This window comes from Carettochelys insculpta, chromosome 3 (genome assembly GCF_033958435.1).
Source record: "Carettochelys insculpta isolate YL-2023 chromosome 3, ASM3395843v1, whole genome shotgun sequence".
In the NCBI taxonomy this organism is placed as follows: Eukaryota; Metazoa; Chordata; order Testudines; family Carettochelyidae; genus Carettochelys; species Carettochelys insculpta.
This window is the reverse complement of record NC_134139.1, coordinates 27,821,231-27,836,627: the sequence shown is the minus strand read 5'-3', so window position 1 is coordinate 27,836,627 and position 15,397 is coordinate 27,821,231.

Sequence of the window (15,397 nt, the reverse complement as noted above, 5' to 3'; positions counted from 1 at the left end):
GGGCAGAACAGGGAGGCCAGACAGCCAGGACCCCTTCATTTTTTACTGGCTGCAAGGACAGGGGTGACGCTGAGAGGAGCAAACAGGGTTTTTGGGGAAAAGATGGCCAGGAGCGGGATCTTGGGGGAAGAGACAATACAAGGGCAGGGTCCTGGGGGCAGGGGACGGATGGCGTGAGGGCAATGCCTTGGGGAGAAAGAGTGGCATGGCGGAAGCAGAAAGGGGGAGGCCATATTGAGGGTGAGGTGTGAGTGGACCTCCATTTGTTAGCTTCCACTGGTCTTGGCTCAAGCCCATCTGAACAAAACACATTTTAGCAATACCGTTCTAAGCTGGATTTGAAATAGATCCAGTCGTGAGAAGCTATACCAAAAAAGAGATCCAAGCAACCCATTTTCACAAACTAAAAGCTGTCTATAAATCTGCTTCACAGAAGAAAACAGGACTCGAATGAGACCTTTGAAATAAAAACATTCCTGGCTTGAAACAGAATATTCCATTGCCTCTGTGTGTGTGTGTGTGAGAGAGAGAGAGAGAGAGAGAAAGAGACAGGCTACGTCTACACATGTATGCTACATCGAAATAGCTTATTTCAATGTAGCGACATCGAAATAAGCTATTTCGATGAATAACGTCTACACGTCCTCCAGGGCTGGTGCCGTCGACGTTCAATGTCAATGTTGAGCAGCAACACATCAAAGTAGGCACTGCAGGGGAGCGTCTACACGCCAAAGTGGCACACATCAAAATAATGGTGCCAGGAACAGCTGCAGACAGGGTCACAGGGCACACTAGCACTTCCGGGGCAACAGCTAGCCACTCCCTTCAAGGGCCCCTCCCAGACACACTCAGCCTGCACAGCAAGCGGTCTGCAGAACCATAGGCACGCACACCTCGGCGAAGCAGTTATGGACCCCCAGCAGCAGCAGCAGCAGCAGCAGCAGCAGCAGCCAGAGGTCCACCCAGCTGCTCCTGCAGGAGCAGTGCTCACCCTGCTCAATGCCATGCAGGAGGCAGTTCATCACCTTTTATTCGTGGAAGAGGAGCTGCCCCCAGAGGAGGAGGAAGCAACCCCAGACCCTGCTGCCCCCCGCCCCCCCCGCCGCACACACCGCCGGCTGTGGAGCTACCCCACGAGCACCGACTGGTGGGAGCAGCTGGTGCTTGGCGAGTGGGACGACGACTGCTGGCTCCAGAAGTTTTGTATGAGCCGTCAGACATTTCTGGAGCTCTGCCAGTGGCTCACCCCCGCACTGAGGCACCAGGACACCGCCATGCGGCGTGCCCTCAGCGTGGAGAAACGGGTCGGCATCACTGTCTGGAAGCTGGCCACTCCAGACAGCTGCCGACCCATGGGGCAGCAGTTTGGTGTCGGCAAGGCCACCGTTGGGGCTGTCCTCAAGGAGGTAAGAGGACCCACGGGGAGGGGGAGGCAGCCCTGGGAGGGGAGGGGAGGGGAGCGCTTGGGGTGGAGGAGAGGGGAGACCTGGGGGTGGAGGGGAGGGGAACCCTGGGAGGGGAGGGCGAGACACACCCTGCACACCCCTCATTGGTGCTCTCCCATGTCCTTCCCCTGCAGGTCATCCATGCCATCAACGCCCTGCTCCTCCACAGGCTCGTGCGGCTTGGGGATCCGGATGCCGCCATCGCAGGCTTTGCCACCCTGGGCTTCCCAAATTGCTTCAGGGCTCTGGATGGGACCCATATCCCCATCCGAGCTCCGGAGCACAGCAGAGGACACTACCTGAACAGGAAGGGCTACCATTCAGTGGTTCTCCAGGCCTTGGTGGACAGCCGGGGCCGCTTCCTGGACATTTATGTTGGCTGGCCTGGCAGCACCCACGACACCCGGGTATTCCGGAATTCAGGCCTTTGCCGCCGGCTGGAGGCGGGGACCTACATCCCCCAGCGGGAGATCCCTGTGGGGGACACCACCATGCCCCTCTGCGTCATCGCAGACATGGCGTACCCCCTCTGGCCCTGGCTCATGCACCCTTGCACGGGCCATCTCACAGCCAGCCAGGAGCGCTTCAACACGTGCCTGAACCATGTGCGCCAGGTGGTTGAGCGCACATTTGGCTGCCTCAAAGGGTGCTGGAGGTGTCTCCTCACCCACCTTGATGCAGGCCCCACCAGCATCCCCCAGAATGTGGGCACATGCAGTGCCCTCCACAACCTGGTGGAGAGCAAGGGGGAGGCATTCTTTCAGGGCTGGGCTGTGGAGGCTGGCAGGGCTGATATGCAGCCACCCGCTGCCCCCAGTCACCAGGTGGACCCCGAGGGGATGTGGGTCCGGGAGGCCCTGTGGGCCCATTTTGACCAGGGCGTGGGGTGAACGCTGGCAGGCCCCCCACTGCACCCCCCCCATCCTCCACAACACTCCCTGCCCCTACGCCCACACCACAGAGCACCCAAGAGCACCCCCCACACACACTTTTCTTGCAAATAAAAATAGAGCTGTTGTTCGTGAAACCACAAAACGGTGAATTCTTATTATTATATTATTACTACAAATATAAATATTATATATTATATGATAACCAAAAAACAGTGGAACACAAGGAAGGGGAGAACTATTTACATGGGGGGGGCATGTATCATAAAATAACAGGGGTCTAATACAAACTATATACAACATAAATAAAGGGGATATGTACAAAGGGGGGTGGCCACGTCCTGGGCCCCACACCCCCTACGGTCCAGCGCTGGGGGTTGGCAAGCACGACCCTCGCCTCGGCCTCAGCCCTGGCTGGGGCTGGCTGGGGGGCCAGGCAAACCGGCAGATACGGCCGGCGGGTGTCAGCAGGCCCCAGGTCCCCCTCAGCGGAAGGCCCCTCGGTGGTGGACGGCGGGTGGAGCAGCGGGTGGAGCGGCGGGTGGAGCAGGCAGAGCAGCAGCCGGCGCGGCATGGGGGGCCAGGTAGTCTGCGATGTGCTCAAACGTGCGCATAAAGACCCCCCATGCCTCCTGGCGCCAGGCCAGCGCCTGCTCCTGCAGATGGAGGCGCCGCTCGTCCACCCGCAGACGCTGCTCCGAGACCTCCAGCTGCCGCCGGAGGATCGCCAGCAGCTGCGGGTCCGTCGCTGTCCGGTGGTGGTGCTCGGTCCACCGTCAGCCCCGCCCTGGGGCTGGTCGGTGCTCCACGAGGGGATGGCCTGCAGTGATGGCCCCAGTGGATTCTCCGGGACCACTGACACCTCGCCGGCGCTCTCCGGTCCCTCCGATGGTGCAGCTGTGGAACACGGGGGGGAAGAAGAGTGGAGACAGCCATTAGTGTGGGCCCTGAGCCGTGGCCCTTGTCCCCCAACCCCTCTGCTGCTGGTTCCCCATCCCTGTCCCCGGGAAATGCTCCTGCTGATGATGGGTGTCCCACCCCCTCCCCCCGGGGGACCCTAGGTTCCGCTCCCCCCATCCCCAAGGATGGGGCATGGCACTGTCCTGCTGGGGGGGCAGGGGCTGATGCACTCTTCTGAGGGACATGCCACTGCTGTCCTTGGGGACATGGTCATCTGGGCTTTTGGAGGGCCCTGGTCATGTCTGTTGCCCCCACCCCTCAACCCCAGGGGTGTGCACCGAGGGGGGGTACATACCTGATGGTCCGCTCCCACGGTCGGGGGACACCCTGTGGGCGGACGCCCTGCTGGAGCTCCGGGACGGGATGGCGATCCGGAGCCCCCCCATCGCTGGAGGAGGATTCCCCCTCCTCCTCCTCCTCCGGCATCCCAGGGGTGGGCTCCTGGGGGGGCCCCCGGGGTGCGGGGCTTGCCTCTGGGGCGGACTCTGCCTCCAGGGCCTGCTGGGGCTCATGGGCCGAGGTGTCAAGAGTGGCCGGCGGGGAGGAGGTGTGCCAGAGGCCGAGGATTTCCCTGAGCTCCCTGTAAAAGGGGCAAGTGACGGGGGCAGCCCCAGATCAGCTGGCCGTATCCCAGGCCCGGGCGTAACCCTGCCACAGCTCCTTGACCTTATTCCTGACGTGGTCAGGAGTGAGGGCAGGGTGACCCCAGGCAGCCAGGCCCTCGGCCAGCCGAGCAAACGCATCCACGTTCCGCCTCTTGCTCCCCATTACCTGGAGCACCTCCTCCTCACTCCAGAGCCCCAGCAGGTCCCGGATCTCGGCCTCCATCCAGGAGGGGCCCCGCTGCCTCTTCCCCAGCTAGCTGCCTGTCTGGGAGCCCTGGCTCCCCTTGGGGGGGCGTGCCCTGGGGATGCTTGGGGGGCTGGTGGGTGGCCATCGCAGGGGGGGGGGTCTCTGGGCTGCAGGGAGGCGTGCAGGCAGGCCGCGTGGCTGTGCTGCCACCTGCACGCTCTCTCAGCTTCCTGCACAGGAAGGCAGGGGGCGGGGAGCTTTTAGGGGCCACTGCACTCGGCGACCATAGAGCTCAGGGGCTGGAAAGAGTATCTCTCAACCCCTCAGCTGATGGCCGCCATGGTGGACCCAGCTATTTCGATGTTGCGGGACGCGGATCAGCTACACGTGCCCTACTTCGACGTTCAACGTCGAAGTAGGGCGCTATTCCCATCTCCTCATGAGGATAGCGACTTCGACGTCTCGCTGCCTTACGTCGATGTCAACTTCGAAATAGCGCTTGCCACATGTAGACGTGGCGGGCGCTATTTTGAAGTTGGCGCGGCTACTTCGAAGTAGCCGGCACGTGTAGACGCGGCTACAGAGACAGAGACAGAGAAAATGGTTTCTTCATATTTGTCTCAAAACATTTCCATGTTGTTGCATCTCCACAGAGAGTCAGTTTTGTTTGCTCACTTATTGGTCCCAGCAATGAGTGTTCTAGTGTGTATGTCAAAGTGGTGCCATATTTGATAACTGCTGACTGACTCCTACAGATTCTCAGCTTCTTGCTGAGGCTAATGTGGTGAAGCACTTTGAAGTCCCACACTAGGATTCCATTGTCATTTTCTCTCCCTTCTTGAGGAAAAAACTCCACAATGTTTTAACTGTATGATAATTAAGGCTAAGATTCTCTCACCAGTATTTTTAGGAAAAGGCACAGAAGCCTGTGACCAGTCCATGACATTTACTAAAAGTACCCGTGACAAAATGGGGTCTTCGTCTGCAGATGTCACACCACCCACAGAGGTTGGCAGCTGTGAGGGCCTGTTGGGAGCTCCAGGGTCCCCACCACTGTCCATAATAGCTAGGAGCTCTGGGGGCCATTGCTGCCCATTGCAACTGGGAGTCGAAGGGTCCCACACATACTGTTGCCCAAAGTGGCCAGGAGTTGTGAGGGTACCCCCAATGGGTGGTGGATAGACTCCACAGCTCCCAATAATACTTTCTGCTTCCAATAAGAATTATCCTGGTAAATTCTATGGCATTTGTTATATTGGAGGTCAGACTAGATGATCACAATGGTCCGATCTGGCTTGTTTGCTTTTAAATGGATGGCTGCACTGAAAGTATAGGTGTGATTGTAGCATCGGTAGACATTCCCATGCTCTCTTTTATCTCACACAGGTAACAATAATCGTGAAGATGTAGCAAGACAAGAACCACATTGTGCTAGCAACTCAAATATGTACCTGGGCTTCCAGTGGGCTTGAACTCAGGTGGCTTGCCCAAATATAAGCCCATGTCATCACATCTTTGCTAATCATTCTTACTCATGCTAGGTAGATTAAAGCTATCAGGGGTACGTGTACCTTTCCTACAATCATATTTTCATATGCTGACTAGGCATCACATAAGACCTTTCAATGATACCCAAGAGAAAACAAGGCTGGGTGGATTTCCATTTTAGAGATGGCAAGCAGAAAAAAATGGCAAATGACAAAGAAAAGATTAAAGTAGGAGGGTAATTTCTTCTCTTTTTTTCCTACCACTTTTCAGAAGGAGGCAAAAATACGTTTTCATTTAGTGAGATTCTCATAATCATCTTGCCACTTGCAGCTCATCGGGGGGTAATCTGCTTCAAAGAAGAAAAAGAGGAAGATGGAAATAAGTAGCCAAAGGCCTGACTAGAGAGTCAGAAGTGTTTAATAATATATACACATTAAAAAACACTCGGCAGAAAAACAGCAAGATAAAAATCTCTTTTCAAATTACATGTAGTCAAATTACAAATAAGCCTAAAAGTACAAAAGAAGTATTTATCCACGTACCCGCAGATTTGAATATGGATGTGCTGAGCTAATATACCACTTAAAACAAAGCTACCTATGCAGCATGCAGGAACTGTAGTTTTCATAGTTGTTAGAAAATGTTTACATACTACCAACGTCATCTTCAGCCACAATCTCAACTATGACATCCTGTAACAACAAGTATCTGTTCCTTAGCTAGTTGAGGCATAGTCACACCACATATAATTCAGACGACTTCTAATTAAGCTGTTATAAAATACTCCCATAGGATAATGTATTCTACTCACTGGCTAATGCATAAAGTAGTGTCTGCTCTAAAGAGTTTTCACAGAAGAAACAACACAAAGAACAAAACCCACTGGTGGAAGCTCTAATGTAGACAAAGTTTCAGTAGCCTTGTCTCAGACCCCACCCCCACTCCTCTGTTCCCTGCTTTGCCCTCCTCCATCCTGCCTCCACCTCTTCCTATCCTGCTCTGCCCCCTCCCACCCTGGTGCACCTCTTCCCCTAGCCCTTCCTTCAAGTGATGTGACTCAGGGGATTACAGGAGGCCTGGTGTCAGCAGCAGAGTTGCCCTCACACACACTCACCATGGCAGTGGGAAGTGCAGTGAGTTGGCTGCAAACGGGTGGAGTGGAGCAGGCTGGGTCTGGGGCACTTGGCTTCCCACTGCCACCAGTGAATTTGGGTAAGGTCCAGCTGCCATCACTAGGCCCCTGTTGGTTCTCCAGGACACCCTGGGTCCTTTGGAGAACCCCCCAACGCATGGGACCCTCCAAAGCAGCAGATCCAGGATGGCTGCCCTGAACTAGCCAATGCACAGTATAGTTTTGCCAGTGGCTTCCAGTGCTAAAGTGGTAAGTGCCATTACTAACATACATCAAATCACACCTACCGACATTCATATATTTTCCAGTATATGACACAAAATTGGCATATGCTTTCCTGATGTGCTAACAAAGTGAACAAGATCTTCCAAGTAAATAGTTCTGATGTTCAGATTACCTTTCTTTCACTAACATATTGCATACAGCAGTAATTAAATAGACTGTACTAAATACAGTCATCTGGTACAGAAACTGATTTTAGTCACAGGTTATATGCTACAGCTAACACCATGGCTGGATCCTCCAGCATTTACTTCCTTTTCTTGCAACACTCAGGGGTCTTTGAGAAATACTTGTTGCTGACACTGTAACAAGGACGTAGTATCTAGGCACGAATATGATCCAAAGATTTTGTACTGGGAGGCACAGTGCCTGAGTTGATTCCTGGCTCTGTGCCTCCATCACTCTGTACCTCAGTGTCATCTCTAATAAAATCTGAATGCTTGTAAAACACTCTGAGAATATTACATTGCAGTTATTTATAATGAGATATTATCAGCTGTAGTCAGTGCAGAAATGCATAGATACCATTAATAAACTCCTAAGGCTCGGGCGACCTTATCTCCCTGTCCCAAATATGGAACAGGGGGATATGGGGTGGAGGGGCAGCTCCTCCAAGCCCCAGGGAGCTGGGAAGGAGTTGGCAGCTGCCGGCACTCCCCCAGAGCCCCAGGGAAGTGGCGGCCGCCAGCGATCCCCAGGAGCCCTAGGGAAGCGGCAGCCACCCACACTCCTCCTGCTTCCCAAAGGCTCAGGGAAGTGACTCCCACCAGTAGCTGTGCCTGCACAGCTGCTCGCAGAAAAGATTAGGGCAAGGGGGGGGCCCAAATACAGCACAATTAGGCCCTTTCAAAAAATAAGTCGGGACGCTTTTTTGGCATCCCAAATACAGGACCGTCCTGCCCAACATGGGACGGATGGTCACGATAGCTAAGGCCCCTACCCAGAATGCACTGGCTCCATATTAAAACTGGCTACAGTTCTCTGGAGTCACATTCTTCCTTAGTTTCTCTCTTATCTCTCTTGGTTTTTTTTCTTATCAGGACATTACAATATGTCTTTCTTGGAGGATGGAGGATCCTGCTGCCACAATATCAAAACAGACCTCTGAAATGTGCATTACCAGTTAGGCTTTGATATGTGGCTGATGGTTGAGTCAATCTACAGTCTCCACAAAGTGTATAAGAAAGCAAGTTCTCATTCTTAGGAATTAAATTCACAATATGACCACTTGGTCCTTTGATTCTTTTACAAAATGAGCATTTTATTCTTTACAAGTGGCTTTCAACTCTTTAGTTATCGGGCTGTCAAACACAGTATTATATAAAAAAGAAATCTGTAGCTTCAGACAAATATTTGACTCACTTTAACTAAAAACAGTTCTATATTTCTTTGTGATCCACCCCAGCAGTCCCTGCAGAATCCATTTTTACTCAAAGATATTCACCATAGTACTTTCTATTCCGTGCATCAACAAAGAAATCATACAAAGGGAGAAAATAATGAAAATAGACATTAGAAAGGGAACTGATGTAAGATTTTTGAGATTCTCAGCATCATGTTTTAAGCATCTCAATAATGTGGTAAAAATAATTCTCCTCGGACATCATCATCTGCCCACTTGAGAATTACATTTCTTCCATGCAAGAGAACAACGCCCCTTTTGGATGCTGTTATTCTCTCGCTTGCTCGCTAATAGATTTGTGTCTGACAGTTGGAGCTTCTTTATCCCTTCCCTTTGTTTGTATGTTCTCTACCTTAGAAAAGTGAGTGATGTATTCCCTTACAGAAGAGTTATGTACAATACCTTCAGCACAACTTCTCTCTGTGCAGGAGACACTAATTATAAGCCACTTTTAATTTCAAAGAAAATGTGGTGAAAGCCTACATAATTCTTAAGTGGTGTTTTAGACTAGCAAACACGAATGCTAAATTGAAACATCTACATTATGTCATGTTTTATGGTTTGTTTAGTGCATACATACACTAATAGAATAGCAAGCACTAGTAAAATGATAATAGGTCTCCTTGTTAATCAGGCAAAGCAAAAACATAGGTCTTTGCACAACAATCTGCCAGTTTATTATGTATTCCTAACCAAGCTGGTTACATAACAGTAAGTAATTGCCCCAAGTTTCAATGTTTTCTTTCACAGAGCTCATAACCATATTTCCTTTGCCATGATTCATGATATTGGTTCCCAGTTAATACAAGCTGTGCAGCTGGTGCCTGTAAAGATCACTTTCCATGTTTTTCTAGAAAGCCACTCACAATTCAGACCATTTTTATTTTTAAGTAAATTGCTGCAGTGCACCCTCACTCTCCAGTGGGGAGGGAAGCCACTCCACTGCATTGTATTCGTCATCGGCCTCGGGTCACCACAGTGGTACTGAGGGGTCAGCAGCAGCACCACCCAGAGCCACCATGGGCCCAAGGCAAGGTGGGTGGGGGGCACAGCTGTGTGACCCAGAAAGGGCGGGGCCAATGGTGGAAGCGGGCAGGTCCTAGGGCATTTAGCCCTCCGCAGCACTGGGACTGTTATGCCAGGCCCTGCCCCTGCTCTCTCCCAGCCATGTGCCACCAGAGCAGACTGCCATGGCAATTGAAAGAGGCCTGGAGTTCCAGCTGCTGCTGCTGCTTCTACTTTAGCAGCGGTGACTGGAGCTCCGGGCCTCTTTGAAAGGCCGGGTCCATGTCCAACTGCACTCATCAGCAGACCTAGTCAACAGGCTACATTTCTAGGTGAGTCAGTGAGAGGCAAATCCCAGTAGCAGTTTGGGGCCTGGGTGTGCAAAGCTCTGTGGGCCCTCTGGTTCACAGCCCCACAATTGAGCAGCCAGCAATTAATGGGCAGTCAAATAGCTCTAGCCCTTTAGGCTCAGGAGCTAGCAAATAATACAGTCTATGGCTGTGTCTACACGTGCCCCAAACTTCGAAATGGCCATGCAAATGGCCATTTCGAAGTTTACTAATGAAGTGCTGAAATGCATATTCAGCGCTTCATTAGCATGCGGGCGGCAGCCGCGCTTCGAAATTGACGCTCCTTGCCGCCGCGCGGCACGTCCAGACGGGACTCCTTTTCGAAAGGATGCTGCCTACTTCGAAGTCCCCTTATTCCCATGAGCTCATGGGAATAAGGGGACTTCGAAGTAGGCGGCGTCCTTTCGAAAAGGAGCCCCGTTTGGACGCGCCGCGCGGCGGCAAAGAGTGTCAATTTCGAAGCGCGGCTGCCGCCCGCATGCTAATGAAGTGCTGAATATGCATTTCAGCGCTTCATTAGTAAACTTCGAAATGGCCATTTGCATGGCCATTTCAAAGTTTGGGGCACGTGTAGACACAGCCTATGTGTTCTAGGACCTCAGGCAAGGCTGAGCAGAAAGCAGACTTTAGCCCAGACTCAGGCAGCCAGCAAATAACAGCCCACAGGAGCAGGCTTTAGCCCTGACTTCAGGATCAGGCAGCCAGCAAACAAACACAGTCTGTTGGCACAGGTTGGGGGCGAGTATCCACTCAGTCTACAGCTCAAACAGGGGCTTCTGCACCCAGCAAGCAATCTAGGGGACTAGCAAGGGGGTTTTCCAGGATCATAGGCCTCCTGGTGAAGAGAGGAGAACCAGCCACCATGGGGCCAGGGTCACAGGGAGAGGCAGACCAACCATACCATATCCCAGCCCAGGATCCAGATGCAACATGCCAAGTGAGATGCAGAGAACTCTGCAGCTGGACAGTCATGGGCTGCACCTGGGCTTCTTCCTGCCTCCCCAGGATTTGATACCCCTGATTCCCAGTGGGTATCAGGCCCCTCAGGGTACACATCTGAAGACAGTCCTGACAACTCCTGATCAGTGTCCACTGCCTCTGAAACCCGAGAACAGTGAAGCTACAGCACAACAGGGCCAACCTTCTCCTCCATGGTCTCTGGCCCAATGAGCTGCGAGGCCTTCCTTTGTTTGCTTCTGGTCTCATCCTGGCACTTCTAGCAAGGTGGGTCTGGCACCATCCACCAAGGGGAGTATAGTACCCCCTCATGCTTCAGTGGGGGTGGAAGCCACGCTGCTTCACTACAGCTGCATATACAGTTATTTCGAGGGATAGGATAGCTCATTGAATAAAGTTATCATCTCATGAATGGTTCAAATGTAAGACCAAGAAAAGACTCACTGCTGAACTAATGGGAGTACGTCAGCAGAGCTCATGCAGCTTTCGCACACAGGTACGAACAGGAGAACTCCTAAGGCAGCAAAATATTAGAGACAGTGAATGGGGTTTTTTTGCATGAGATGCAAATTTCAGGCGGTAAGTTATTCAGTATGACGACAGCAGCAAAAGTTACTGGTGCTTCCCTAATATACCGGGTATTATTGTATGATTACTGGTGATGGGTCAGCCCTCAAAGCTCAGGAGATTGATTTCCATTTAGATACACACCTAAAAGTCTACCTGACTAGATGCACTATGAGCAGCCTTTAGGCCTGTACTGTTGGGGTGAATATCTCTTTACAATCAGCTCTTACGATTTGGAGCTTTTGGTCCGGGTGGAAATAAGGGAAGAAAAGCCTGTGAAGATATTTTGCCTTTTGCATTTCCAGACCTATGGCAGCTGGAACTGGAAAGTACAGAAATTCAAGAGAACAAAATGTTTATCAATTTTCAAACCACAAAATACATAGTTAAGTTTTGGACAATGAATCCCCATTTGAAATGTGTCAGCCCTCCCACTAGCTGTTTGGGCGTCTTATTCTCTGCATTTTTTGGAGTTTACATACAGTTTGTGTCAGGCCAGAAGATGCTAGCTGGCACCGCTTTTCCCCAGCTAGAAATCAAACATCAAGGGAGGTTATCATTGAAAGCATTTAAAAAAAAGTTGGATGAAATCCTCTCAAGTCTGGTCTAGGTTTACTTGGTCTTGCCACAGTGAAAGGTGCTGGACTTGATGACCTCTTAAGGTCCCTTCCAGCCATACATTTCTATGATTCTTACCAAGCAATGAGGATTCGCTATCACAAGAGGTGTAGAAGGGACATTAGTAGCAAGAAACTAATGCAAGAGGGGCTTCATTTACACAACTGAAAGCTGTATTTGGTTACTTTCCTTTCAAAAGCTCCTAAAGCAAGTTGTTTTACTGACTTGGAAAGAAGTAACTCCCTGCCCCCACCCCCATTTTACACTCCCAAGCTCTGGTTCCTCATGCTGAGTCTCTGTGAAGTATGTTTGCAGCTGCCTTTAAAGTCCCCTGTTCTGATTCCATAAGGAGATCTGCAAGCATTCTTTGTTGACTTCACTCAGATTGCCTGGGTAGAAGCATGCAAGATCGAAGCTTTAAAAAAGTTGTGCTGTTATAAGGGAAGACAAACAGCACGGAGTAGGTACTGGACCTAAACACAGAGGCTGCATACATACCGAGATAGGCATTCAGTTGGCTAGTCACCACATGTACCTAAATGGCTTTGTTTCAAAAGATTTTGCAAAAATGCAGAAGTGAGGAGAAAGGGAAAGCCATGTGGTGAAGCAGCTGGAATGAGGCTGACAGAAAATGGACTCTGACAGTTAGGAAGGAATAGGTTGGTTGACCATCCATCCCATTTTGGCTGGGACAGCCCTGTATTTTGGGCGCTACCCCAGCATCCCGATTTATTTTGCAAAAGGGGCTAATTGCCCTGTATTCCACTTTTGTACTATCCTCCCGACTGCCCCGGTTTTGGGGAGCCAGAGCCAGACCCACCCAGTGGCACAGCTGCTTCCTGACTTCCCCCAGCCGCAAGGAGCCGGAGCCAGACCCGCGCAGCTGCTGCCCGACTTCCCTCGGCTGGGGAGAGCCAGAGCCAGACTTTCCCCACTAGGGGGAGCCAGAGCCAGACCTGCACGGCGCCACAGCTGCCGCCTGACTTCTCCTGGCTGTGAGGAGCCAAGGGCTTCGCTGGCCTGAGTCACCCCCAGCACAGGGCAGCCACCGCCTGACTGCCAGGTAGGTGACTATCCATCCTGTTTCGGCCACGAAGATGTCATTCCCCTGTGTCTCATATTTGGCCAGGTGAGATATGATCACCCTAGGAATGGGAGGCCAGAGCGGCCGATGTCTCAGCAGCATGTAATAAATGTTCAAGCTGTAAAACAGAAGCAAAGACACAGGAGAGACCTAGGGGCTGAGAAGGGCCCATGGTGGAGCCCAAGCCTCTGACTTTATTCTTCCCGAAACTTTAGGCCTGCCCACCATGTGTGCTGTGCTTCATCCTCCAGCCCAGCTGGCCATGGAAGGACTGCCGTGCCTGTTCCATTCTACAATTCAGAATATGGAGGACTGGCTGTAAACAGACAGTGACTAGTCATCTCCAGCATCTGGAATTTTTAAATGGGACCCATAGCCTGAGTATATGAACGCTTCTAGTGCACGGGCTGTTGTGGAGTCAATTAATGCACTTTAGAAGAGTAAATGTGAAGTAGAGTCACACAAAAGAATAATATTCATTTTAAGGTTGTTCTAATCTACTGTAATTTATATGCTGGAAATTTGGAAAATGGTGTTTCTCCCTTGAACAGGTGCGTTGTTTTCTATCCCATAATGTGTGCCTCTCTTTTTCAAGATTTTGTCTTCCTCATTGATTCATCACTGTTAATGGGATGGTAAGAAGTGAGTCATTTATAAACAAGGAATTGTAGGACTGTGACCATTCATGAAAGTGTGAGTATCCTTCACTTCGGCAAAACTAGCACACCTTCATGAACAAGTTGTTTCTAAATTCAGATTATTGGAAATGGAATATATGAGTTTTTGAAAAATTGTCCTAGAAATTGCAAAAATTAGTAATCATCGTGCCAAAAAGCAAAGGAAAACATAGTGCTAAGCAACAATATGCAAATTATACTGTCAGTTTCATTAACAACTTAAAATTCTTTGCAAATGCTATATATATGTAACAAACATATTTAAAAAATTGGGACTGTTTTACAGATGGCAAAATTTCTAGCAAACTCCCAACCTCAACTAAATATGATAGTTAGATGATAAAACCGAAAACAATAAATAGAACATTATGAAGAACTTATTTTAAACATATAAAGAATTCAATCTACTTTTTTTTTCAAAATATAAAAGGATAAATAAAAAAGGATCACAGCACCTTATAACATAAAGGCTACGTCTACACTAGCACACTACGTCGAAGTAGCCTATTTCGAAGTACATCAAAATAGGCTACTCCGACGTGTATCATCTACACATCCTCCAGAGCTGGTGCCATTGACGTTCCACATCGAAGTAGTGATGGGGAACATCGAAAGGAGCCGCCCCGGCAGGAAATGTAGAGCGTCCACACACACAAGCGCTCCCCGTCAAAATAAGGGGCTAGCAAATCCCCAAGCCACTGCCTTAAAAGGCCCCTCCCAGACACACTTGCCCTGCACAGCACAAGGTCCACAGAGCTGACAACCAGTTGCAGACCCTGTGCACGCAGCATGGACCCCCAGCTGCAGCAGCAGCAGCCAAAAGCCCTGGACTGAGGGCTGCTGCACGCGGTGACCATAGAGCCCCGCAGGGGCTGGAGAGAGCGTCTCTTTGCCCCTCAGCTGATGGCCACCATGGAGGAAACCGCTATTTTGAAGTAGCGGGACGCGGATCGTCTACACAGGCCCTACTTTGACGTTGAACATCGAAGTAGGGCGCTGTTCCCATTTTCAGATGGGAATAGCGATTTCAACATCTTACCACCTAACATCGATTTCAACGTCGAAATAGCACACAGCGTGTGTAGACGGAACGCGTGCTATTTCAACATTGTGCTGGCTATTTTGAAGTAGCTGGCTAGTGTAGATGCACCCAAAAATAATCTAACACACAATTCCTGTCCTGCTTCCTCCTGCCTGGAATAAGGAGGTAGTTATATGATAATGGCAGCAGTAAATTACTATTCCCTCCTCACACACCGACACTCGCAAATTAACCCAATTACTATGGCAAAGGTTCTTCCCACTCTGGAAAACATAATCCCAAATATACATATATAATATAATTGGGGGCGCATGTCTAAATTAGATGTTACCTGGCAAGAAAGAAGTCTTGGGGTCATCTCTGAAATGATCCACTCAATGTGCAGCAGCAATTAAAAAAAGCTAAAAGAATGTTAGGAATCATTGAGAAAGGGATACACAATAAGAGAGAAAATACCACATTGCCTCGCCGTAAAGCCATGGTATGCCACCATCTTGAAGACTGTATGTAGATGTGCTTGCCTCATCTCAAAAAAGATACACTGAAATATGAAAAGGTTCAGAAAAGGCCAACAAAAATGATTAGGGGTATGGAATGGCTTCTGTATGAGGAGAGATTAGTAGGACTGGGACCTTCCAGCTTGGAAAAGAGACAAATAAAGAGGAATATAATTGAGGTCTGTAAAATCCTGACTGGTGTTGAGAAG